The sequence below is a fragment of the Polypterus senegalus genome, chromosome 1 (assembly GCF_016835505.1).
Source record: "Polypterus senegalus isolate Bchr_013 chromosome 1, ASM1683550v1, whole genome shotgun sequence".
NCBI classification, from domain to species: Eukaryota; Metazoa; Chordata; class Cladistia; order Polypteriformes; family Polypteridae; genus Polypterus; species Polypterus senegalus.
Window position 1 is genome coordinate 18,007,390 of NC_053154.1, and position 24,794 is coordinate 18,032,183.

General features: G+C 39.9%; 1 protein-coding gene across 2 annotated transcripts in view; it reads right to left on the reverse strand.

The window, feature by feature from the left end:
- The window catches only part of lrrc56 (leucine rich repeat containing 56), a 130,899-nt gene extending 106,365 nt beyond the window's left edge, over positions 1-24,534 (reverse strand). The window contains exons 1-2 of one of the 2 annotated variants that reach the window (XM_039744395.1): positions 24,461-24,534; positions 2,801-2,904 (exon numbers count right to left, since the gene is read on the reverse strand). The gene's annotated coding sequence lies outside the window, so the exon portion shown is untranslated. Of the gene's footprint in view, positions 1-2,800; positions 2,905-24,176; positions 24,312-24,460 lie in introns of those variants that run through there. The other variant, XM_039744405.1, reaches the window with a different exon arrangement.
- Positions 24,535-24,794: the final 260 nt, after the last annotated feature.

Consider the following 24,794-nt stretch of genomic DNA (forward strand, 5'->3'; position numbering starts at 1 on the left):
CTCTAGGATGTGTGGAGTAGGGGCTGTTTGACTGTAATGCCTCTAGCGCATTCCAACAGTTAAGGCTAAGACCCTCCTTTTATAAAAATGCCCGTGAGACTGTTACAAAAGGTAAATACCTCTGTACTAGCCGCCATCATGCTACTGTACTATATCACGGCCACGAGGAAAGGATGAACTGTTGGGTAGGTCAGGATAGTGCATCAATCTGAGGTTTATTTTGAGAAGAAAAACCTTTTACTTTAGTTTGCTTTCCTCTCCTCTGTTGTCAACAAGCAATCCCTTCCATTAAAGTGTTTAGTATGATTTTTTTTTTTTGATTTAGCCATTGGGAACTGCTGATATACACTGATGAACCAAAACACAATGACCACACCTATATGAAGGCAGGCGGTGGGGCACAGACGTTAAAGCTTTGAGCTTCAAACCCTGAGGTCTTGTCTGACCATAAGCAAGTCACTTCACCTGCCTGCGCTCCAAATGGAAAACCAAAAGAAATGCAACCAATTGTATCTCAGATGTTGCAAGTCTCCGTAGACAAAATCAGTCTAATAATCATATGAAACTGTCTTGTAACAATAACACGTGTCAAGGTGAGGCATATAAGAGACAGTAAGTTGATATTAGATACTCGTTGTCAACGTTTTGAATAAAAAAAAGATACGGGCAGATGTAAAGACCTAAGTGAGTTTGATAAGGGCCAAAATGTTATGGTCAGAGTATTTCCGAAATGGCAAGGCTTATGAGGTGCTCACAGTCAACCATGGTGAGCACCTATCAACAGAGGTGCAAGAATGGAAAAACTACAAACTGCTGACAGGTTGTTGGGCAGCCAAGAATCACCATTGTGAGAGGTCAACGAAGGCTGTCATGTAGTACGAACCAACAGAAGGGCTAAATTACAGAGAACTTTAATGATGGCTATGGGAGTAATGTGTCATGACACAATTTCATTAAGCACTACTATGTATGGAGCTACATAGCCACAACAGTCAAGAGGGCACATTCTAACCCATGTCCACATGGACATGCAGGCACTAGAGCTGGATCTTGAATCAATGGAAGAAGATAGCTTTGTCCAAAGAATCCTGTTTTCCTTCGGCTGACATGGGTGGCCAGGCCCATTTGTATTAATTACCTGAGGAAGAGATGGCACCAAGATGTAAGCTAGTGGAGGAAGTGTAATGCTTTGGGCAACGTCCTACTTGGAAACCCTGGGTTCAGAGATTTATGTGGAAGTTAATTTGTCACATACCACCATTAAACATCATTACAGACCAGGTTCATCTATTAATGGCAACGGTACTCTCGGGAACACCATCCAATTGAGCATCTGTGGGATATGTTGGAGCAACAAGTCTAAACCAGGGTAGCTCCACCTCACAACTAACAGTGATTAGACAATTTGCTGCTAACATCCTGGTGCTAGATACCAAAGTACAGCTTCAGAGGTTTTGTTGAGTCCATGCCTGGGTGGGGCAGAGCTGTTTTTGGTGGTACATGGAGGACAAAATGGATGTTAGGCAGGTGTCATAATGTTTTGCCACATCAGTGTAAGGTGTATTGACCTCTCCATTACTGTTAATTTAGATAGACATGGGCTCTTATGGATGTACTGTACATACTACAGTGTTTTGCAATTTACTGCTGCTAGTCAATCAGTGAATTGATAAGGGACTAGTATGTTGCCCATGTGGAAGGTAAATGAGCTGTCTAGGAGTTAAAGGAGATCCCATCCCAGACAGAATATTAAAGGTGGCAAGAGGAGTTCAAGAGGCCAGCCATGGGTCTTCTCAGGGGGCTTGGCCTTTTAAGGAAAACACTGCATCCTCCCAACGGATTAGAGACAACTCAGAAATATTCTTCAGTTGGATAGAGGAGACACTAGAAATGGTCTTGGGTCATCCATTAAAAAATGATCTCCTGCACTCTGACAGGACAGCAAGGAGCAGCAGGAACAAAGGCTATAACCCACCTGGAGTTAAGGAAAAGGAGATCCAGGACAGGTTTGGTAGGATAGTAAAAGAGGAAAGTGTAAGATTTGGGCAAGCCCTAGGAAGACACGTTTTGTGTTTTTTACTGTATGTTCCCTGTATGTTGATTTACATTCCCAGTCCTCAGTAAACTGATGGTATTATGGACTATCTTTACAAATGGTACACTAGAACTTGAAGTTGGCCTGTGCATTTGTTTTGGGTTTGGGGTCAGCACACAAGCATATTATCTACATACATATAGCTCATAGACCAGTGTTCACCTTTGTGGAATTTCCTTGCATCTGTAAAGGTTTTTCCAGGTACTCCAATTTCCTCTCATAAAGATGTGTTTTAGTTAAACGGTAGATCACAAATTATATGAGGGTTGGTGTGTGTGAGTCCCCATAATGAAATGGCATCAAATATATGGCATGTTCCTTCTGCCACATCCTGGCTCCCCATGATTTCAAAATGAAGTGAATGTAGTGAATAAGCAGGAGGGATGGATGGCCTAACAAAGATTGCATTAACAAGCAAAATATAAAATGGTAGCCTGTACAATAATGTCTGCACTTGTCAAGATCTCTGCCAAGGAAGAATGTTGCTAGGCAATGGCTTAGGCAAGTCAGTTTAAAAATGACAAGCGGCACACGCCTGAAGCACATGTCTCTTTTCAAAAAAGAAGGTTGTCTTCTCACTGTTAGAAGAGTACAATAATTCTTTTTGTTGCATTAAACAATTACCTCTTTATTTGCAATGTGATGTCTTACTGCTATGCACATGGACAGTTCATTTAAGATTTATTTTAGCATTCACCCACTCACCAGTTTGGGACGTGCAGCTAAAACTGTTCAATGTTCATTCAGTTTCTCTTTCATTGTGGAGACATGATAGTAAAGGTTTGCCAACATGGCTCTCGAAAGTAAACCTGGAATTAAAGAATATAAAAATGTCAGAAATTATGGGGAGAAATAAAAAAGTAGCATGCCCCCCAGTGAATACACTTTTTGCCCCGTGTGAATAATTAGAAATGTCCCTTCAGCATTTGTAAAAATCTGGAAATAATTCTAATATAAATGAGTATGCTGATAGATAAAAGTACTGTATAAAATCACAATGACACAGCATCAGTCCCATATACTAATTCCCTAGTTTGACTGTGAAAGTGCTGCAAGTGCATGAAAAAATTTGAAACAGCAATATATGGATGAAGCACGCCTTTGGATGAACTTGGATGGTACCTGGACAGGAGAACAACCAGGAGAGCCTGTGTTGCTGCTAGAAGACATGTTGGTGAGGCCATCAGAGGACACTTACCCAGTGGCCTGTGTGAATCCAAATGCGCCAGTGCAGTGATGGGAACACTTTGCTCTAAGAATTGGTGCCATCCTTCAGATGAGATGTAAAACCAAAGTCCTGACTCTGCTGTCACAAAAGATCAGTGGGCATCTTTCAAAAAGATGTCCTGGCTAAATTGTCCATCACAACCTCATCCATTCCAACCCACTACTCATCCTCTGTTTCTAATTAGCTTTTTTATTGCACCCCTTCACACTTTAATAGCTAATGTGTGGTAAGCATATTGCTAATCGGGTGGATGCTGCACAGTGGTGCTGGTTGAAGTGGTTCTCCATTGCCCATGCTTTGAGTAGTCAGAAAAGCACTTTAAAATATTTCAACACAAATATTGGGGCAAATTTAGAAACTTATACGTAAATCATAGGTAAATCTCACACAAACATTAAACACATTGCGATAGATAGATAGATAGATAGATAGATAGATAGATAGATAGATAGATAGATAGATAGAAATGAAAGGCACTATATAATAGATAGATAGATAGAAATGAAAGGCACTATATAATAGATAGATAGATAGATAGATAGATAGATAGATAGATAGATAGATAGATAGATAGATAGATAGATAGATAGATAGATAGATAATTTGTCCCCAGAGGGAAATTTGACTTTTTACAGAAGCTCATTAAATAAAGAAATAAATACTAGGGGCTTCGTCCCTTGCTCGCTTTACACTCCAACCCCCTTGACTATGCTACGCGCCAGCAACTTCGCGTCTCTGCTGCTTGTGTATGTGGATTTCACTTTCACCAAACAACAAATCTTTTAATTCTCTTCATTGGGAAGAAACACTACTTTTCCCTGATGACAACACAAATTAGACAATCTACAAGAGTCCGACTTAAAAGTTTAAATAAGAACAATATCTACATACTTCTGTCATAACACCTGTCCATATACTCAGTCTCTTTACGCTTTTACATTTTTGTCAATATCGCAATGTATTTTGATGCCGTGTTTGGAATGACATCGTGACAACACAGCGTGTAACTGTCCGTGAGTGAATATTGTTTCTCTCTACATGAACTGTGTCTGACAATAGCATTCACACAAATGAGAAATGATTGAACCGTGTGCATGGTTGTAAATGTTTTAGATGTGGGCAGGACTTTTCCAAATCTCTTTGCATAATGTCTTGTCTCGCGGGGCTTGAAATTTTCTCTTGCGAGATTTCACTTTCACCAAACAACGAATCTTTTAATTCTCAAGAACATGCCTCTTTATTGGGAAGAAACACTACATTTCCCTGATGGCAACACGAATTAGATGATCTACAAGTCTCCAACTTAAAGTTTAAATCTGAACAATATATTCAATCTCTTTTTGCTGTTCCGTTATTTCACCAAGTAATAATTTCCATTTGTTTGCGCTAATGAGATATTTACTATCATTTTTTTGAGACTTTCAAATTTTCGTGCTTCCATTATCTCTAACCTGCTCTGCATGTGTATCGCGCCAATGTTTTTGAATTCTTTACGATGTTCTACTTTGTCATCTACTCTTTGTCTTTTATTTCTGGCCCCGGGTGCGGTTAAATCTCTTGGCACAAAGACTCGTCTCACGGGACATGAAAGTGTCTCTCTGAGAAAATCATGCCTCATCTCTCTTCCCAAGATTTTTTTTATTATAATAGGTAGCTAGCTAACTAAATAAATATATTCATACACACACTTTGGTCTGAACACATACCAGAATGGCTATAAAGCATGAAAATTAAAAAGAAAGAAAAGTTGCAGCTGTCACTGCAAAATAGTCCATTATCAAGACACATCAAGACGAGTTTACCCTTAACAGGGATGGCTGGATGGTTCTGAAGGTGCTGGGGAAATGAAAAAACAAAATTCTCACAGTACTGACAGCTTTGTCCAGGTGGAAATAAGCCTTGTAGAGAAATAGGCAAACTGCAGTGTGGTGGTCTACCATACAAGGACTCCAATAGTCCAGAACCAGCCTCTCAAAAGTCTTTATGTTGTGAGATGTAAGTGCCACTGGTCTGTAGTTATTTGGGGACCTTCAAAACTTGACTTGATGTTAATGGGCTGAATGGCCTGTTTTCATCAAATCTGCTCTAATATTCTAATTTCAGTCTGCACCTTCGAGGGTCTATGATGAGTGGTCTGTAGTGTTGGGAGAATCTGAATTAAACTATCGTGTCCCAGCTAGTGTTCAGGCTCAGAATCTTGGACTATTGCACCGCATACATGTGTGCAGGTGGATGGATCGGTCGGGTATCTCAATTGTGCCTCGGGTGGCACGGCATCTCACACCTACACCCAGATAAACAGGTAGGATAAAGGCGCCTGCACTGGATGGAGAAGGTTAGAATGAAGGAGCAAAAATGAAAGACAGCAGAGGTTAATGGATGGAGAGAAGGACAGGAGCGAGAGTGGCAGTGCAATAGGAGGAAGCAAGCTGACAGAAATGTGAGCCCCAGGAGATGGGAATGTGGCCGACGTTCGAGGAGGTTGAGGGTCATTCCCGCTGAGCATGGGAGCAGAAGCAACAAGATTATTCTGGAGGGACTCCAACTCAAAAGGCTGGGAATGGCAATGGGAGTCCGAAGGAGTAGAGGCTTAGTGGCACCCTATGGAATGCCATGGGATTTGTGGCAGGGACATGAGCAGATCAGAAGGTTATTGGGACCTGTTGGTAGACATCTCATCTCTCCATGCTTCAAGACCCGAATAGGGTAAACCAGTTAGACGTCAGTTTTAAACAGACACTCTAGGGCTCTTTCACAGCTTCCTGCCAAGGGATTTTAACCTCATTTTTAAAGGATTTATTTAATCTCCAGATGGACTCTATTCGTTGTAATTGGATTATTTATTGATATTTATTGGAGAAGATTTGGTTGCACTGCACTTTGTTTTGGGCAATATTTTGTTTTTGATGGATTTTCAATAAAAGCCGTAAGCATTTGTTTGCACCAGCCCCCTGGCTGAATGTATGTGTGTGTGTTTGTGTGTCCTCATCTGCCTGGCTCATCTCAGTACATGACTACCAACAATCCAGCAATCTAGATTCAAGAGGCTCCCGGACGCAACATGGAGCTAACCCTGACCATCACTGGGTCAAATTGGTTTTCCTGTTCCCATCTTACATTTTTCCTTCTTAATGTCCAATCTTTGTGTTTCCATCACTGGGACTTCTACCCTTCAGAGTACTTCAAGTTACTCCTATTATTCTCAGTATATTGCAGTTGCTCATAGTACAACCTTTATCTACTCTTAATAGCCTTCTCATTTTGCAGGATATTTCTATTTCAATTCTTAATTACACAGATCATTCCCAGATCTTATTTTTATTATTTTTCTTTTTTTTCGGTCCTTGCTATCTTATACAGAAACATTTTTCCTATACCAGTTTCCAATACATGTACTCCACTCTCTTTTATTCTTTTATTTTACTTTTCTTTCCCTTTCCCATTGACACATTGTCTGAACCTTAATTAGTTATTAAGCCAAGTAGTGCTGCAGTCATAGAACTAAGTAAAAGTTGTCTTATAAATGATAACAACCTTAAGATAGTCACCATAAAGAAGCTCAGTATATAAGGGTGCAGGTTCAATCAACACCACCAGTGTGGATGAACAGTTAATTGTCTTATAATGATGCTCTTGATGCATAAATTGACCTACATTTGCATCATTACACCAAGATTGCTGCCTTGCTATTTACAATCCAACTATTCATCCACTTACATCAATGAATCACATTTAATCGGATTTGAAAGGCAATTCCTGCATCAGTGGCAAGAACCAACCAGACTCAGTGCCAGTCTATCACAAGACGCATTCATTCATAACAACCAACATAAATTCACCATCAATTCAAATACAAGTATTTTTAGGATAGATAAAGAAAATTGGGGTACCTGGAAGCACACAGAAGGACCATGGAAACTCCACATGGTGTCTTGATTTGTACCAGTCACCTGAAGGCTGCAGTTGGCATGATTAAGTGTCACCAAGTCACCTTATGTCCTACTGTTTATTCTATATGTGACCTTGAGGCCGCCAATTCTCCAGAAATATGAATATTGAAACGCCAGTTAAGTGCACATATGATATGCAATACACCTTGAACAGTGAGTGTTGGCTAAATGAATAAATTTAAACAAATTTCAACATAAAATAATATCCTAGACAGGGTGCCTCGAGAGGAGCTGTGGTATTGTGTGAAGAAGTCGGGAGTGGCAGAGAAGTATGTAAGAGTGGTACAGGATATTTACGAGGGAAGTGTGACCATGGTGAGGTCTGTGGTAGGAATGACAGATGCATTAAAGGTGGAGGTGGGATTACATCAGGGATTGGCTCTGAGCCCTTTCTTATCTGCAGTGGTGATGAACAAGTTGACAGATGAGATTAGACAGGAGTCCCCGTGGACTGTGATGTTTGCTGATGACATTGTGATCTGTAGCGATAGTAGGAAGCAGGTTGAGGAGACCCTGGAGAGGTGGAGATCTGCTCTAGAGAGGAGAGGAATGAAGGTCAGTAGGAACAAATCATTGGAAGGTCATTGGAATGGTGAGGATGAGGGGAGTAGAGTTGGCGAAGGTGGATGAGTTTAAATACTTGAGGTCAACAGTACAGAGTAATGGGGATTGTGGAAGAGAAGTGAAGAAGGGAGTGCGGGCAGGGTGGAATGGGTAGAGAAGAGTGTCAGGAGTGATTTGTGATAGCAAGAGTGAAAGGGAAGGTCTACAGGACGGTAGTGAAATCAGCTATGTTACATGGGCTGGAGACGGTGGCACTGACCAGAAAGCAGGAGACAGAGCTGGAGGTGGCAGAGTTAAAGATGCTAAGATGTGTACTGGGTGTGATGAGGATGGATACGATTAGAAATGAGGACATTAGAGGGTCTGCTCAGGTTGGACGGTTTGGAGACAAAGTCAGAGAGGCGAGATTGCGTTGGTATGGACATGTGCAGAGAAGAGATGCTGGGTATATTGTGAGAAGGATGCTAAGGATAGAGCTGCCAGGTAAGAGGAAAAGAGGAAGGCATAAGAGAAGGTTTATGGATATGGTGAGAGAGGACATGAAGGTGATGGGTGTAACAAAACAAGATGCAGAGGACAGAAAGATATGGAAAAAGATGATCTGGTGTGGAAACCCCTAACGGGAGCAGCCAGAAGAAGAAGAGGAGAGCATAATTTTAAATAGCTCTTGAAACCCTTTCTAAAATAACAACACAAAGACTGTGGAAACGTTTATCAATTGGTGGAATTCTAAACAAAATTCATTTCTTGCCAGGTGCTTGCCCTGTCTTGTCTGAACACCTGCATTTTCATGCTTTAAAGTTTTTGTCTTCCATGCATTTTCAAACCAATAATATTCAATAGTTTTTCCTACTTTAAGAGGGTTCAAAGATTTCTAAATCACAGGCCAACATTCAAAGTTTAAACTTAGACCAATGCTTGCCCCAAAAATATGGTTCCTGCCACGTTTGATTTAGAAGAGCTGCAGTCCATGAATATAAACGTGGCTGTGACAGAATATGCCAGAACATTTAATCAAATGACTGCACTTTGTAATATGGAAGCCAGCCATGTTTTATTGTTTTACACGACATGGTTATTAAATTAAGACCATGACTGCATAGCAGATTTCTTTAATTGCTCTCAGGTGCAACTTGCTTTATTATTTTTTCTTGAGAACAACTATTACGAGAAGGAATTTAGTTTATTAAGCTTACATTCTTAGCTAAAGGCGAAGATGTCCCAATATGTCATCCATAAACTTTTTTTTGAAGCCGTCATGGTTTCTGCTAATTGCAATAAGGAGATCATGGATTTGTGTCTTGGGTCCTGCGGTAAAGCGAGTTCCGCGGCTGGTTGGCATTTTAATAAATAATCGCAGCATTCGCACCTTCACGTAGGGGAAGTGTGGCAGTGTGGCGAGTGGTTCCCGTGTGCAATACTGGAGTGGACAGCCCTGCACTTAGTGTAGGATCATCCGTGACCCTAACTGACGCCAGGAGCTGCTCATTACCACAGGTGTGCCATGTCCCCAGTTTAAAAGGGAAGCGCAAGTGTGAGAAAGGAGAGAAACAGAAAGGAACAAAGAAGAGAGAGGGAGTTTAAAGGACAAAGAAAGAGGCAGGAGCAGTAGAGAGCCGGTGCACAGTGTGGAAGATGGCGGACGGGATATGGTGCTCCAGGAGGTAGCACGTGGCCAGCGCTCAGAAGGGGGCACAAGGATCACTCCTTTTGAGCAGCCAGGATCAGGATTGATCGTTACACTCAGAAGAATCCTCTCGCCGGGTGGAGCCTGTGACTGGCAGAAGTGGAGGATGGCGCGCTTTCACCGTGTGAAGCCTGGAATGGCAGTGGTGTATCGGGGAAGCACGGTCTGGTGTCTCCATGTGGAACGCCGTGGATCAGGTGGCGGGGACATGGGCCAAGATTGATGGGTGTCTACACCTGTCGGTAGACGTCTATCTGTGCTGTAAGGCCCTAGAAGGATAAGCCAGAGAGGCGTCACTTTATAATAGGGAAGCACCGGGGACTGAGCATTTTAAAGAGGACTCGTGTGAATCGTAACCTCATTTTTAACTGATTTATTTATTTATTTATTTTAACCACCACTGTTCACTAATTTTATAAATTATTTATTTATTGACTGTTTGGGACACTGCACTTTTTTGAACACTTCTTTTCATTTGATTTTTTTAATAAAAGCACAAGCACTTTTCACCATCCCCGTGTTTGGTGTGTTCTTTCCTCATCAGCTCAGCTCATCCGGTTACGTTATTGACAGTGTCAGGTTCAAGGTGCTCCTGTTATTGAAGAGCGAGCAAGGAGCTGACCCGTATCTTCACAAGTCCTCCCTGTGAGGAGTTTGAGCACTTTGAGTAGTGAGTAAAGCGCTATATAAATGTATAGAATTACTATTATTATTACCAGTAACGGTGCACTGCACGATAACGTGTAGTGAATAAACTTGACTTGAGCATTCCTAGTTTTCATCCTCTTTCTCTCTCTTACTATTTATTTGCTCAGGGGTTGATTCGCTTGCTGCTTCCTGAGCAGCTCTTCTTTTCTCCAACCAAGCGGCCCGCTTCTTCTCTTCTTTCGTCGGCATCTTTTCGCATTAAAACTGATTAAGTCAGTGTTTGTGTTGCAATTACTTGGTACATTTTCTTTTATTTTTCACTTAAACTGGCACTTAAGTCTTCAATCTGCCTCAAGAATGATTTAAGAAATGAAGAGGTAGGGGAAGTGACGGCGAAGGTGCCCGTATGCAAGCGCTGCACGGCCGCTGCTGAGAGTTGATTCTGCAAAAAAATATAATAAAAATAAAAAGAGGAATAACCTTGGAGATCAATCATCACCCTGACATATGTGTCCCAAATTTCAGGTTAATAGGTCAAACGGTTTGCGAGCTACAGGTGATTTAAAATCCTGTACAGACAAACGAACAGCCGCAGTAGCGTATTATATACTACATGACGTCTACTATCCGCTTTTAGGCTGATGGTTGACCTCCGAGCTTATTTCTCTTTTTATTGTTATTTTATTTTATTGTAGAATCAACTCTTGTCAAGAACAAAGTGTGAAAATGAATAGGAACTATCCAAGCAGAACTCCTCATCTGTTAAACATGGTGCTGGGGGTCTTATGGCTTGAGCATGTATGGCTGCCACAGGTTCTGGCACACTTGTCTTCACGGATGATGGAACTGCTGATGGCACAATGAATTCTGAGGTGTACAGAAACATCTGATCTGCTCAAGTTCTAGTAAACGCATTCAAACTCACTGCACGGCACTTAATCCTACAAGAAGATAATGATCCAAACATACTGCTGAGGCAACACAAGAGTTTTTCAGAGGTAAAAATTGGAAGATTCTTGAAAGGCCAAACCAGTCACCCAGTCAATCCAAACGAGCAGGCCTTCCATATGCTGAAGAGAAAACTGAGGGGGACAAGTTCCTGAAGATGGCTGCATTAGAGGCTCGATAGGGGATCAAATAAAAAGATCCTCAGCACCTAAACATAATGGTTTTAATATACATGCCATTGCTATGTCTTAAACATTATGGTGCCCTGAAATAGGGAGACCATTTAGAAGAAGTATTGTCATTTCTACAAGCTGTGACCAAAATGTATGCAAAACCCCTGAAATGAAAGGCTGCAATGTACACTTTATTCATGTCTGAAGTGTTTTATTTGTAATTTTAAACAGTGGAGCAGATGAGTAAGTCAAGGAAAAATGTGTCTTTGTCCTAAACATTATGGAGGGCACTGTATATGGCCAGAGAATGACAGCCCATCTCAAAGTGCACAAACATTAGGGCAAACGTGCAGATGCAAATACATCAAACTTAAAAGCTTTGGGATACCCATTGAATAACCGATGTGGGGATTGCAGACATTATAGAGGATTATTGGGTTGAAATTCAGAACAAGGCTTCTGAAGCTGTCATACAAATACATTTTTCATTTTAAACTATTTTAGTTGACATCAGCACAGCATGTTGCTCTTATGTATCTTACCAGGAAAAGCAGAACAAAAATGATAGTTATGATTATGATAATAAGATGCACTGCTGGAAGCATCTAAGAAAAGTAAATCAAATAAAAACTAAATATTTTCAATGCATTTGATTCAATTAGGAGTATATGCAACAATCTACTTGGTGTCATCCTTAGTTTATTAGTAGGCCAGATTACATCTACCAATAATCCTGACAGAATGTCTTTGGAAAAATGAGTAAGAAATAGAGAACAGCCACAATTACTTAGGGAGAACATTCTTAGCATCTATATATATAATTCACTAAGGGCACGCAAGACACTGAGCGCAAGCAAGACAGAGCCCCGCCCGCCAACTCTAAGACCATGGGATACGCTCGACAGAGCCCCGCCCACCAACTCTAACCCTCCTACCGCCTCATGGGATACGCACGACAGAGCCACGCACGCCAACTGTAACCTTTCTCCCGAGTCCAACGTCGCTCTCGAGGCACACAACAACTCACCAAACACAGCCTCAGTCGCTTTCATCTGTGCAAAAGTCCACATGCACCTCTGAGCCACGTTGACTTTACACCGCATGCAAGACAGAGAGCCACGATCGCCAACTCACAGAGCCCCGCCCGCCAACTCTAACTAAGAGCAAGCAAGACAGAGAGCCACGCCCACCAACTCTAAGACCATGGGATACGCATGCATTTAGTGTATAAATGGATATAAATAATTGCATGTAAACCATTCACCAAAATCTGTTGTATGTAAACCATACTGTTTAAAACGTTATTGTTTTTTCATCTGAAAACCTGGTTTCCACGTCTACCTGTATTAGTTTAAATGGCACTTTTACCACTCGCAATATGGCGGACGCGCTGACTTATCGTGTCGACTGGGCAACACAGTGAATGCGGCGTCTATCTATATATGTCTATGTTTTCCGTAGCCTGCTACAGGAAGGTACTCTCTCGACCATTGGCATTGGTTTCGCTCCTTGCTATTTTTGTTTACTGTGACGGTGGTTTCCTAAGCCTTTGTTATACTGAATTCCTTTCTCACCGTTTAGCATTCCTATTCTTACACCTATGTTTGTTGCGGCGGGCTTTGGCTAGTTATCAATAGTTCATTACTGACTGGCACCGTGCCGGATGCATTAAAAAATCAGACTAGTCTCACATATTCTTAACAAGTACAGACCTATTTAAAATGTATTTTTCCCTTCTAAAATACTTGAAAAAGGAGTCATCATGCAACTTCAGTCTCACCTTACACATCACAATTTATTTGAGAAATTCCAGTCTGGCTTTCACACAGGTCACAGTAATGGCACTCATGTGTACTGTACACTACTACTTCTTCTTTTGGCTGTTCTCATTAGCAGTTGCCACAGCAGATCATCTTCTTTCATATCTTTCTGTCCTCGTCATCTTGTTCTGTCACACCCATCACCTGCATGTCCTCTCTCACCACATCCATAAACCTTCTCTTAGGCCTTCCTCTTCTCCTCTTACCTGGCAGCTCTATCCTTAGCACCCTTCTCCCAATATACCCAGCATCTCTGCTCTGCACATGTCCAAACCAACGCTATCTTGCCTCTCTGACTTTGTCTCCCAACCATCCAACTTGAGCTGACCGTCTAATGTCCTCATTTCTAATCCTATCCATCTTCGTCACATCCAGTGCAAATCTTAGCATCTTTAATATTATACACAATATTCTAATATCCTCTACTGAAAGAAATTATGTTGTTAGATTTAAGCGCTACCATCAACACCATTGACCACTCTATTATCAGTGTTTCCCAAACTCCATCCTGGGGAACGAATGTGTTTTGGCTGCCGGTTTTTGTTCCAACAAGCTTCTGTTTTAATTGGACTCCTGGGCTAATTAAGTGAAGTGTTTGGGGAACAATATAGAAATTAGAAAACTAACTTTGGTTAAAAAAAAAAAAGTAAATGTACCAAGCAGTTATGTGAGAATAATGTATTTTTTTTCTTTTTAATAATATTTTGATCTTGATTTTCATTCTACTTTTACAATTGTTTCATTAATCCATTATTTACTAATTAGTGGGTCTGACGCTAAAGTAGTTGCAGCCTTTGACTATTCAGTGTTGTTTGCCTGGGTGTCTGCTCTACTCGTTTTTAATTTTCATTAATAATGCACAACGAGGGGAACTGCATAGAGATAGGGCAAAATATAATGAAATCAACAAAAGAGAGTTAAGCATTTAAATCTATAGAAAAAACAGAAATATTTCTAAATGTCTTATGATGCCTTATAAAATCATGCTGCTGTCCTTTTCTAAATGTAGAACAACAGAAAACAAATACCAGCTAATTAACACTAGAATTACCAGAGCCTACGAAAAAACTCGTAATTCCGTCCCACCTTAAACTGCTTCTTAAATCCCTTCACACCTCTCCGCCAGCGTCCTTTGTCTTCTAAATGTGCTGATAAAGAGAAGCTTGGAGCAGCCGGCTATTACATCCCCCCACTGACTTAGAACATGCACGAACTTCTCTCAGCTCATGCCTTGATTGAGTATCTGGGAATGAAGTGGAGTTTTAGAGTGGAAATAATAGATCGTTGTTTGGAACACACGCATTTCATGTCTGTTCCGTTTCTACAGTAATCTGTGTCAACACATTGTTAAAACAGAAACGTTTTTTATATTCTAGTAGTAGATGACAAAATGTAGGCATAAACTATATAATGTATGAAGCTTGAAGTCCAAATAGCAAAGAAACATTTTCACAAGAATAACACAATTGCGCTTCTATTCAAAAACTGCAGAAACAAAAAGCCGCCTTAACATGCGACATTGACAGCAGTTTATTGTAACTGCCTCCGTGGTTCAATAGAATCAGTTCCCGCTTGGGAATCAAAAGGTCACAAGTTTGATCCTGCGCCACTCTGTTTTGAGAAGTAAACTGCTCTTAATCTTATTGTTTTAGAATAAAAGCATACATTTGATTTCAGTCTGTAACAGCCGGTGCAATTTATGATCCTTGTAAAGGTTAGCTTTTTTTAATTCACTTTTCATTCTCTCAGTCGCGTTCAGAATCAATCCATACAATCATTGCTATCAGGTGTTGTCACCAATTATGAATCTGGTTGGAACAAAAACCCGCAGCCACAACGGGTCCCTAGGACCGAGTTTGGGAAGCACTGCTCTATAGTAGTATACTGTACATTAAAATTGCATGGGGCTCTCGGGTACTTTACTTGTATGGTTTGGCTCATATTTATCAAATTAATTTCAATGCATACAGAAACGTGATGAGAGCATTCTGCCTTCATATTGAGAAGTTAAATATGGTGTCCCACAAGGTTCAGTACTCGGACTTTACTGTTTTAATGTTATATGCTTCCATTAGGAACTATTATTAGAAAACATAACATCCATTTTCACTCCTGTGCAGACGATACTCACCTTAAGCCCTTCTTTATGACTATGTGATATTTTTCCAAGATGAAGTTCTGCAGTTTAAAATGTTCTTTTTATCCTGGTGTCAGAGGGGGATGATGTGTTGCATGTAAGTAAGTAAGAAATGGACTATACTGGGTCCATTTGACAAAACTAGAACAGCCACTGTTAGTACCAGCTGGATTGGAATCCAGGGTCCTGCTAAGTATTTACTGCCCAGGTTGGCTCTGACTCCTTGTTAGTCAGTGAAGAGTTCAGAAAATGGATGCACCGAACACACTGGGAAGCCGACTGGTGTTCTCCCATGTGGACTGTCCATTTTTAGTTCTGCATAAAAATGTACATTGATGGCTACAGTTGTACATGGTAATCCAATTGAAACATTTTTTTGGAACTGAATTGGTCAAGCATGTTGAGAATGAATGGATTTTATTAAGGAGTTTATTAGGTTCTTTTCAGGATTTTGTCCATGTATTCCATTAATACAATCAGCCCGTCTTTATTTTGCATACAGCTTTTCTCAACAAGTCTCATAACAAATCATCTGTGTCTCAATAAAATATCTAAAAAGTAAAAAAAAATAAAAATAAAGTCTGAAAAATACTGAGCCTCAAAATATCTGGACGGTGATCTCACAGCAAACAAAATCAGTTTTGGAAAGGACTGGTGTGGCACGATGAGAATACTATTAACCTGCACAAATAAATAACAGGTTTTAGCAACAGCTAAATAGGAAACTGTTTCACATGAAAATGGTGGGCCTCCAGGACTGTTCGAGCCACATTAGCTAAGCACATAAATCAAGTCGGTCATAATTATGGCAAAAAGAATTTTGATAATTTAGCTTCAGTAATTAGTTACTAATTACAACAGTGGCTGGTACATAAATCTGCAGCCACTGTGGACCTCCAGGAACCGAGTTTGATAAGCCTGCTGCAGTGTTATAAGCAGGTTGGCATAATGAATGGATGAGTCTTTATTCCTTACATGGCTGAATTCAGATGCCCACAGGCTGGTGCGATACTTAGCTCTTTTTTATTTTTATATATACATTTTATTTCTAAAAAAATAACATTGCATAAAATCAAGTTGAACTTATGCCATGCAACAAACTATTTCAGTCAAACTAGAAAAAAAAATAACATTGGAAAGGTAAAAATGAAATCAGGAAAAAAAATGAAAGGCAACAAAACAGAATTCAACCCCACCTGACCGAAAGAGAGGAGAGCCAAGAGCATTAGTAAAAAAAATAATTAGAAAAAAAAGGAAAATGTTCTTTCCCCCGATACATAATCTAACATTTATTAATTACATCTGCCATATTTTAAAAATGTTTTGAACATATCATCTAAGCAAGAATTTGATTTTTTTTTTCCTATTTCAAACAGTATAGAATATCAGTTACCTCCTGACTTATAGCAAGTGAGTTGGGATTCTTCCAGTTAAACAAAATAAGTCTAAGTGTGGTATTGGCTATTAAAATCAGTTAGTCATGGCACTACCTAACTTCAAATTTTATTACTGGATGGCAAATATACAAAGTATAAAGACCTGGAATTTACCACAAATTGACGATTTTACACCAGCCTGGTCGGCAATGGAAAAAAAAAATCTTCCTGTACTTGATTAAATCTCCTGCTTTGTACCCCCATAAATACTAATTATCATCAATTTATGAATAATCCAGTTGTTCACCAATCACTCAGAAGGTGGAACCAATGCTGGGTACACTTCAAGGCAGACAAGCTTTTATCTGTTGATTCTCTAAACCAGGGGTTCTCAACTTCGGTCCTGGAGGTCCACTGTGGCTTCAGGTTTTTGTTCCAACCAGATTCCTAATCAGTGACAACACCTGACAACATTGACCTCAATTAATTAGCTGGCATTTTTTTTCTCTTCTCTTATTCTACATTAAGAAATCGCCGCAGCATGTTTTACATTTATAAGACATTTAAGAATATTTTTCCATTTTTGCTATAGATGTAAATGCTTAATTTCCCTTTTGTTGATTTCATTATATTTTGCCCTTTCTCTGTGCAGTTTGATCCCTTTATTGTATCTTAATAATGACAACCAGCAGAGCAGACAGCCAGGCAAACAACACTGAATCAAGAACGGCTGCAACTACTTCAGCATTAGACCCACTAATTAGAAAATAATTAATTAAACAATTAGAACACCTGCAAAAAATAGAATGAAAATCAAGATGAAAATATTGTTAATAAGAAAAAAAAATACATTATTCCCATACAACTGATTGGTACATTTTAATATATTTTTTTACCAAACTTGGTTTTCTAATTTCTACATTTTTCCCACAACACAGAATCTGGCAAATAACAGTTCACTTAATTAGCCCAGGAATCCAGTTAAAAATTGAAACTGGTTGGATAAAAAACCTGCAGTCACAGTGGGCCCCCAGGACCGACACTGAGAACCCCTGGTGTAGAGCACTACTAAACAGTGCAGAGCAGAACTAAACAGTAGTTTTTGAAAGACCTTGTACTCAGCTCTTCAATCTTCTGCTCTCCAACATTTCGTAGACTCCAATGGGGAGCAAACTCCCCTCACCTCCCCTTTTAGCACTCTAGAGCAGGGGTCCTGGGGGCCCACTGTGGCTGCAGGTTTTTGTTCCAATCAGATTCTGTGTTTAATTTGGACTCCTGGGCTAATTAAGTGAACTGTTATTTTCAAGATTCTGTGTTTTGGGTAAAATGTAGAAATTAGAAAAATAAGTTTGGTTATATATCTATATCTATATATATATATATCTATATATATATCTATATATATATATATATATATATATATATATATATATATATATATATATATATATATATATATAAAAATCCATTTATAAAATAATATTATTATATAATAATTATAATAAAAATAATTTAAAATAAATGCTCAAAAGTTAACGAACTGTTAAAAAACCTTAGATACTTAATCTTTATATGTTGGAAACTATAATCTGACAGGCAATGCCTAGGAACAAAGGATTAGTTTTTGTCAACATTTTCTATCAGGACAATACTGACAGACCCTCAATTAATTAGGGCAATTTATATTGGCTAGCTACATTTTTACAAAAACTAATTTTACTAAATTTTAGACATTGATATTTTCCATTTTGCTATGCTAATGCTATTTCCTTGTCATTCTTATATTTTGCCCTTTCTTGTGGCATTTGTCCCTTGTATGAGCACCCTATGTTACATCTGAGAGCAACGCCAGCACCATACCTGAATAGATGCTCAAGTTTCAGCTTAGTCGGAGAAGCATCAATGTTCACCACCATACTATACCATAGGTTTCCACCCACCATTAGCAAACTAATTACAATTAGAACACCTGCAATCTAGATGAAAATCAAGATGAAATAGTTGTTAAAGAAAAATACATTATTCCCATGAAACTGATTGGTACATTTAAATACTTTTTACCAAACTTGGTTCAATTTCTACATTTTCCAACACAAATCTGCAATTACAGTTCACTATACCAGGAATCCAGTTAAAATGAAACTGGTGGATAAAAACCTGCAGTCACAGCATGGCCCAGGACAACTATGACCCTGGTGTAGAGCACTACTAACAGTGCAGAGCAGAACTAAACAGTAGTTTGAAAGACCTTGTACTCAGTCTCTTCAATCTTCTGCTCCAACATTTCAGGACTCAATGGGGCAAACTCCCCTCCCCCTTTAGCACTCTATGGCAGGGGTCCTGGCCCACTGTGGCTGCAGTTTGTCAATCCAGATTCTGTGTTTAATTTGGACCGCTTAATGAACTGTTATTTTCCAAGATTCTGGTTTTGGTAAAATGTAGAAATTAGAAAATAAGTTTGGTATATATCTACTTATATATATATATCTATATATATATCTATATATATATATATATAATATATATATATATATATATATATATATATATATATATATATATATATATTCTATATATCTATTATATATATATCCCTCCATCTATTATCCAACCACTATATCCTACTCCAGGGTCCAGGTTCTGAGCCATCCGAAACACGGGACAAGGCAGGAACAACTGGCAGGTGCCAACCACCCAGGACACACACAACACACTAACCTGCATGTCTTTGGACTGTGGGAGAAACGAGCTGGAGAACCCATGCAGCATGGGGAGGACAAGCAAACTCCGCAGGAGGACCAGAGGACCGAGGTCTCTAACTGCAAGGCACAGCCTACACACTGGGTCACCGTGCCACAAATATATATATATATATAAAATATATATATATATATATATATATATATATATAAAATATATATATATAAAATATATATATATATATATATATATATAAAATATATATATAAAATATATATATATATATATATAAAATAATATATATATATATATATATTGGGCAGCACGGTGACCCAGTGTGTAGCTGCTGCCTCGCAGTTAGAGACCTCGGTTCGCTCCTGGGTCCTCCATGCGTGGAGTTTGCTTGTCCTCCCATGTCTGCATGGGTTTCCTCCAGGCGCCTCGTTTCTCCCACAGTCCAAAGACATGCAGGTTAGGTGGTGGCAATTCTAAATTGGCCCTAGTGTGTGCTTGGTGTGTTTGTGTGTGTCCTGGGGGTTGGCACCCTGCCCAGGATTGGTTCCTGTCTTGTGCCCTGTGTTGTCTGGGATTGGCTCCAGCAGACCCCGTGACCCTGTGTTCGATTCAGCGAGTTAGAAAATGGATGGATGGATGGATATAATATATATATATATATATATATATATATATATATATATATATAATGGGAATAATGTTTTTTTTTCTTTTTAACACTTTTTTATCTTGATTTTCATTCTATTATTTGTCGGGAGTTCTAATTGCTTAATTAATTCATTACTATCTAATTAGTTGGTCTAACACTAAAGTAGTTGCAACCATTTTATTAGTCAGTGTTGCTTGCCTAGCTGTCTGTTCTGGTGGTTGTCATTATTAAGATACAATGAAAGGAGCAAACAAAAATACCAGCTAATTAAATGAGATCAGTGTTGTCAGGTGTTGTCACTGATTATGAATCTGGTTGGAACAAAACCCTGAAGCCACAGTGGGCCTCCAGGACCAACTTTGAATACCCCTGCTCTACACAATAATCACCTTTTTTAACCTTCTCAAACCCACACAGTACTTAATCTTTGCAAAACATTTGGGATTAAAACACTTAGAGAATTAAATATAGATAATTTTTTTGCATCTTATGAACAATTACACTTCAAATTAAACTTTGCAATGTTTCCACTACTTTCAAATTACAAATTTTGTTTTCAGAAACCTACCCAATTTTCCTCACCTCCCACCTACTTCTAATCGAGAGGGAATCTTGAAGATTCACACAGCCATTCAACAATATATTAAACCATCTCAAAGAATCTTCCCTTCAAAAATCCAAAAGTAAAGTGGGAAAAGATTTGTCCAATTGCTGTCTTAGAAAAGGAGAGGACGTCAGTCATATAGAGAATACACTCTAGCTCTGTACACACAAAGCATCCAATAATGGAACTTAAACTATTCCCTCAATCATAATTATCTCGTTAAAAACTGTCCAAACTGTATTCAGGGGAACATCCAACCTGGTAGCTCCAGCCTCACTGGGCCATATGTTTTGTGGTTGTACCAAATCAACATCAGTTTGGACAAACATCATAGAATGCTTATCAAACAGCCTTGGGTCACGATTACTGCTAACGCACTAACAGCTGTGTTTGGTGGATCCCTTATAAACGATGGGCTTAAAGTGGAGAAAGACTTAGCTATTTAAGCGTTGATCATACATTTATTTTCAAAAACTTAATTTCTGCTACTCAAAATGCTTTTCAGTATCTTGTGTGGCCCCACGAGCTTGTATGCATGCTTGACAACGCCGGGCATGCTCCTAATGAGACGACGGATGGTGTCTTGTGGCATTTCCTCCCAGATCTGTATGAGGGCATCCCTGAGCTGTTGTACAGTCTGAGGAGCAACCTGGCGGCCTAATGGACCGAAACATAATGTCCCACAGATGTTCTATTGGGTTTAAGTCAGGGGATCGTGAAGGCCATTCAATTGTTTCAATTCCTTCATCCTCCAGGTACTGCCTGCATACTCTTGCCACATGAGGCCGGGCATTCGGCATTAGAGGAAACCAGGACCTACTGCACCAGCGTAGGGTCTGACAATGGGTCCAAGGATTTCATCCTGATACCTAATGGCAGTCAAGATGCCGTTGTCTAGCCTGTAGAGGTCTGTGAGTCGCTCCATGGATATGCCTCCAAGATCATCACTGACCCACCACCAAACCAGTCATGCTAAACGATGTTACAGGCAGCATAATATTCTCCACGGCTTCTCCTGACCCTTTCACGCCTTTCACATATACTCAGGGTGAACCTGCTCTCATCTGTGAAAAGCACAGGACGCCAGTGGTGGACCTGCCAATTCTGGTATTCTATGGCAAATGCCAATTGAGCTCCCGGTGCTGTGCAGTGAGCACAGGGCAGTAGACATTTGGGCCCTCAGGCAACCCTCATGAAGTCTGTTTCTGATTGTTTGGTCAGAGACATTCACACCAGTGGCCTGCTGGAGGTCATTTTGTAGGGCTCTGGCAGTGCTCATCCTGTTCCTCCTGCCCAAAGGAGCAGATACTGGTCCTGCTGATGGGTTATGGACCTTCTATGGCCCTCTCCAGCTCTCCTAGAGTAACTGCTTGTCTCCTAGAATCTCCTCCATGCCCTTGAGACTGTGCAGGAGACACAGCAAACCTTCTGGCAATGACACGTATTGATGTGCCATCCTGGAGAAGTTGGACTACCTGTGCAACCTCTGTAGGGTCCAGGTATCACCTCATGCTACCAGTAGTGACACTGACTGTAGCCAAATGCAAAACTAGTGAAGAAACAGTCAGAAAAGATGAGGAGGGAAAAATGTCAGTGGCCTCCACCTGTTAAACCATTCCTGTTTTGGGGTCATCTCATTGTTGCCCCTCTAGTGCATCTGTTGTTAATTTCATTAACACCACAGCAGCTGAAACTGATTAACAACCCCTCTGCTACTTAACTGACCAGATTAATATGCCATAAGTTTCATTGACTTTATGCTATACTCTGATTAAAAAGTGTTCCTTTAATTCTTTTGAGCAGTATATATAAAATATATATATATATATATATATTGGGCAGCACGGTGACCCAGTGTGTAGCGCTGCTGCCTCGCAGTTAGGAGACCTCGGTTCGCTTCCTGGGTCCTCCATGCGTGGAGTTTGCTTGTCCTCCCCATGTCTGCATGGGTTTCCTCCAGGCGCTCCGGTTTCCTCCCACAGTCCAAAGACATGCAGGTTAGGTGGGTTGGCAATTCTAAATTGGCCCTAGTGTGTGCTTGGTGTGTTTGTGTGTGTCCTGCGGTGGGTTGGCACCCTGCCCAGGATTGGTTCCTGTCTTGTGCCCTGTGTTGTCTGGGATTGGCTCCAGCAGACCCCCGTGACCCTGTGTTCGGATTCAGCGAGTTAGAAAATGGATGGATGGATGGATATAATATATATATATATATATATATATATATATATATATATATATAATGGGAATAATGTTTTTTTTTCTTTTTAACACTTTTTTTATCTTGATTTTCATTCTATTATTTGTCGGGAGTTCTAATTGCTTAATTAATTCATTACTATCTAATTAGTTGGTCTAACACTAAAGTAGTTGCAACCATTTTATTAGTCAGTGTTGCTTGCCTAGCTGTCTGTTCTGGTGGTTGTCATTATTAAGATACAATGAAAGGAGCAAACAAAATACCAGCTAATTAAATGAGATCAGTGTTGTCAGGTGTTGTCACTGATTATGAATCTGGTTGGAACAAAACCCTGAAGCCACAGTGGGCCTCCAGGACCAACTTTGAATACCCCTGCTCTACACAATAATCACCTTTTTTAACCTTCTCAAACCCACACAGTACTTAATCTTTGCAAAACATTTGGGATTAAAACACTTAGAGAATTAAATATAGATAATTTTTTTGCATCTTATGAACAATTACACTTCAAATTAAACTTTGCAATGTTTCCACTACTTTCAAATTACAAATTTTGTTTTCAGAAACCTACCCAATTTTCCTCACCTCCCACCTACTTCTAATCGAGAGGGAATCTTGAAGATTCACACAGCCATTCAACAATATATTAAACCATCTCAAAGAATCTTCCCTTCAAAAATCCAAAAGTAAAGTGGGAAAAGATTTGTCCAATTGCTGTCTTAGAAAAGGAGAGGACGTCAGTCATATAGAGAATACACTCTAGCTCTGTACACACAAAGCATCCAATAATGGAACTTAAACTATTCCCTCAATCATAATTATCTCGTTAAAAACTGTCCAAACTGTATTCAGGGGAACATCCAACCTGGTAGCTCCAGCCTCACTGGGCCATATGTTTTGTGGTTGTACCAAATCAACATCAGTTTGGACAAACATCATAGAATGCTTATCAAACAGCCTTGGGGTCACGATTACTGCTAACGCACTAACAGCTGTGTTTGGTGGATCCCCTTATAAACGATGGGCTTAAAGTGGAGAAAGACTTAGCTATTTAAGCGTTGATCATACATTTAATAATACAGCGCACGGACACGGGGTTGTTTAATGCTGCTGGTTGTGACCTCCTGGCTGGAGCAAGCCAATGGGAACCTTAAAACTGCACCACGGGGTTCAACAGCCCATTAAGAAGATATGAACCAACCCCGTACGGGACGCCTGTCCATCACAATGTCCACTCTAATTAAACAAATTCTCAGTCTCCAGTGAATCACAACTTCAAACTGTCTGTGTCCGTAATTATTGGCACGGCAGCAATTAGAGAATATTAAATATTCCGATTTCAACAGCCAATAGGGTTAAAAATTGTAAAGAAAGATTTTTCCACCTACCGAAGTGGTGCAGGACGCAAGTGGGCATGACACTTTCCCCTCTTTCTCTCTCAGCCTGCTATATGCCTTTATAAATCAGTGCAACATGACATATTTTCTATACTTTTAATGCGTCTTTTTGGTTTCTAGGCGGGCGCGAGCGCCACCAATTCACGTTGCCATCGGACGCCAAGGTTCTGAACGCTCGGTACAAACAACGATGAGCACAGCGGCTACGAAACCAGGCTCGTAATCATAAATGAAACGTTCATTTAAAAATGTATCGTCCAAAAAATGGTACCCACCACGCAGAACAGAAGTTATTCTTCACGCATTCTCTTATCGGTCCACAGTTCAGCCTACAAGCTTGCTTAGCAACCGCGAAAAAAAAAAAACTTCCTGGAAACACATCGGGATGTGAGGTGCATTATGGGAATCGTAGTTCAGCTGAATATGCGATACGTGCGAAGAGCCAGTTAGTCAAGCCTGGTGGTTTTATTGACATGTCGTTCATGTGTAATGATGCAGTTTACAGTGAGACAAAATGGAGCACGGTGAAGAATGTATGCAAACAGTACATATACAACATAACATGAGACCAGTGCACGACTAGTTAAACAAAACAAAATATACTCTAGC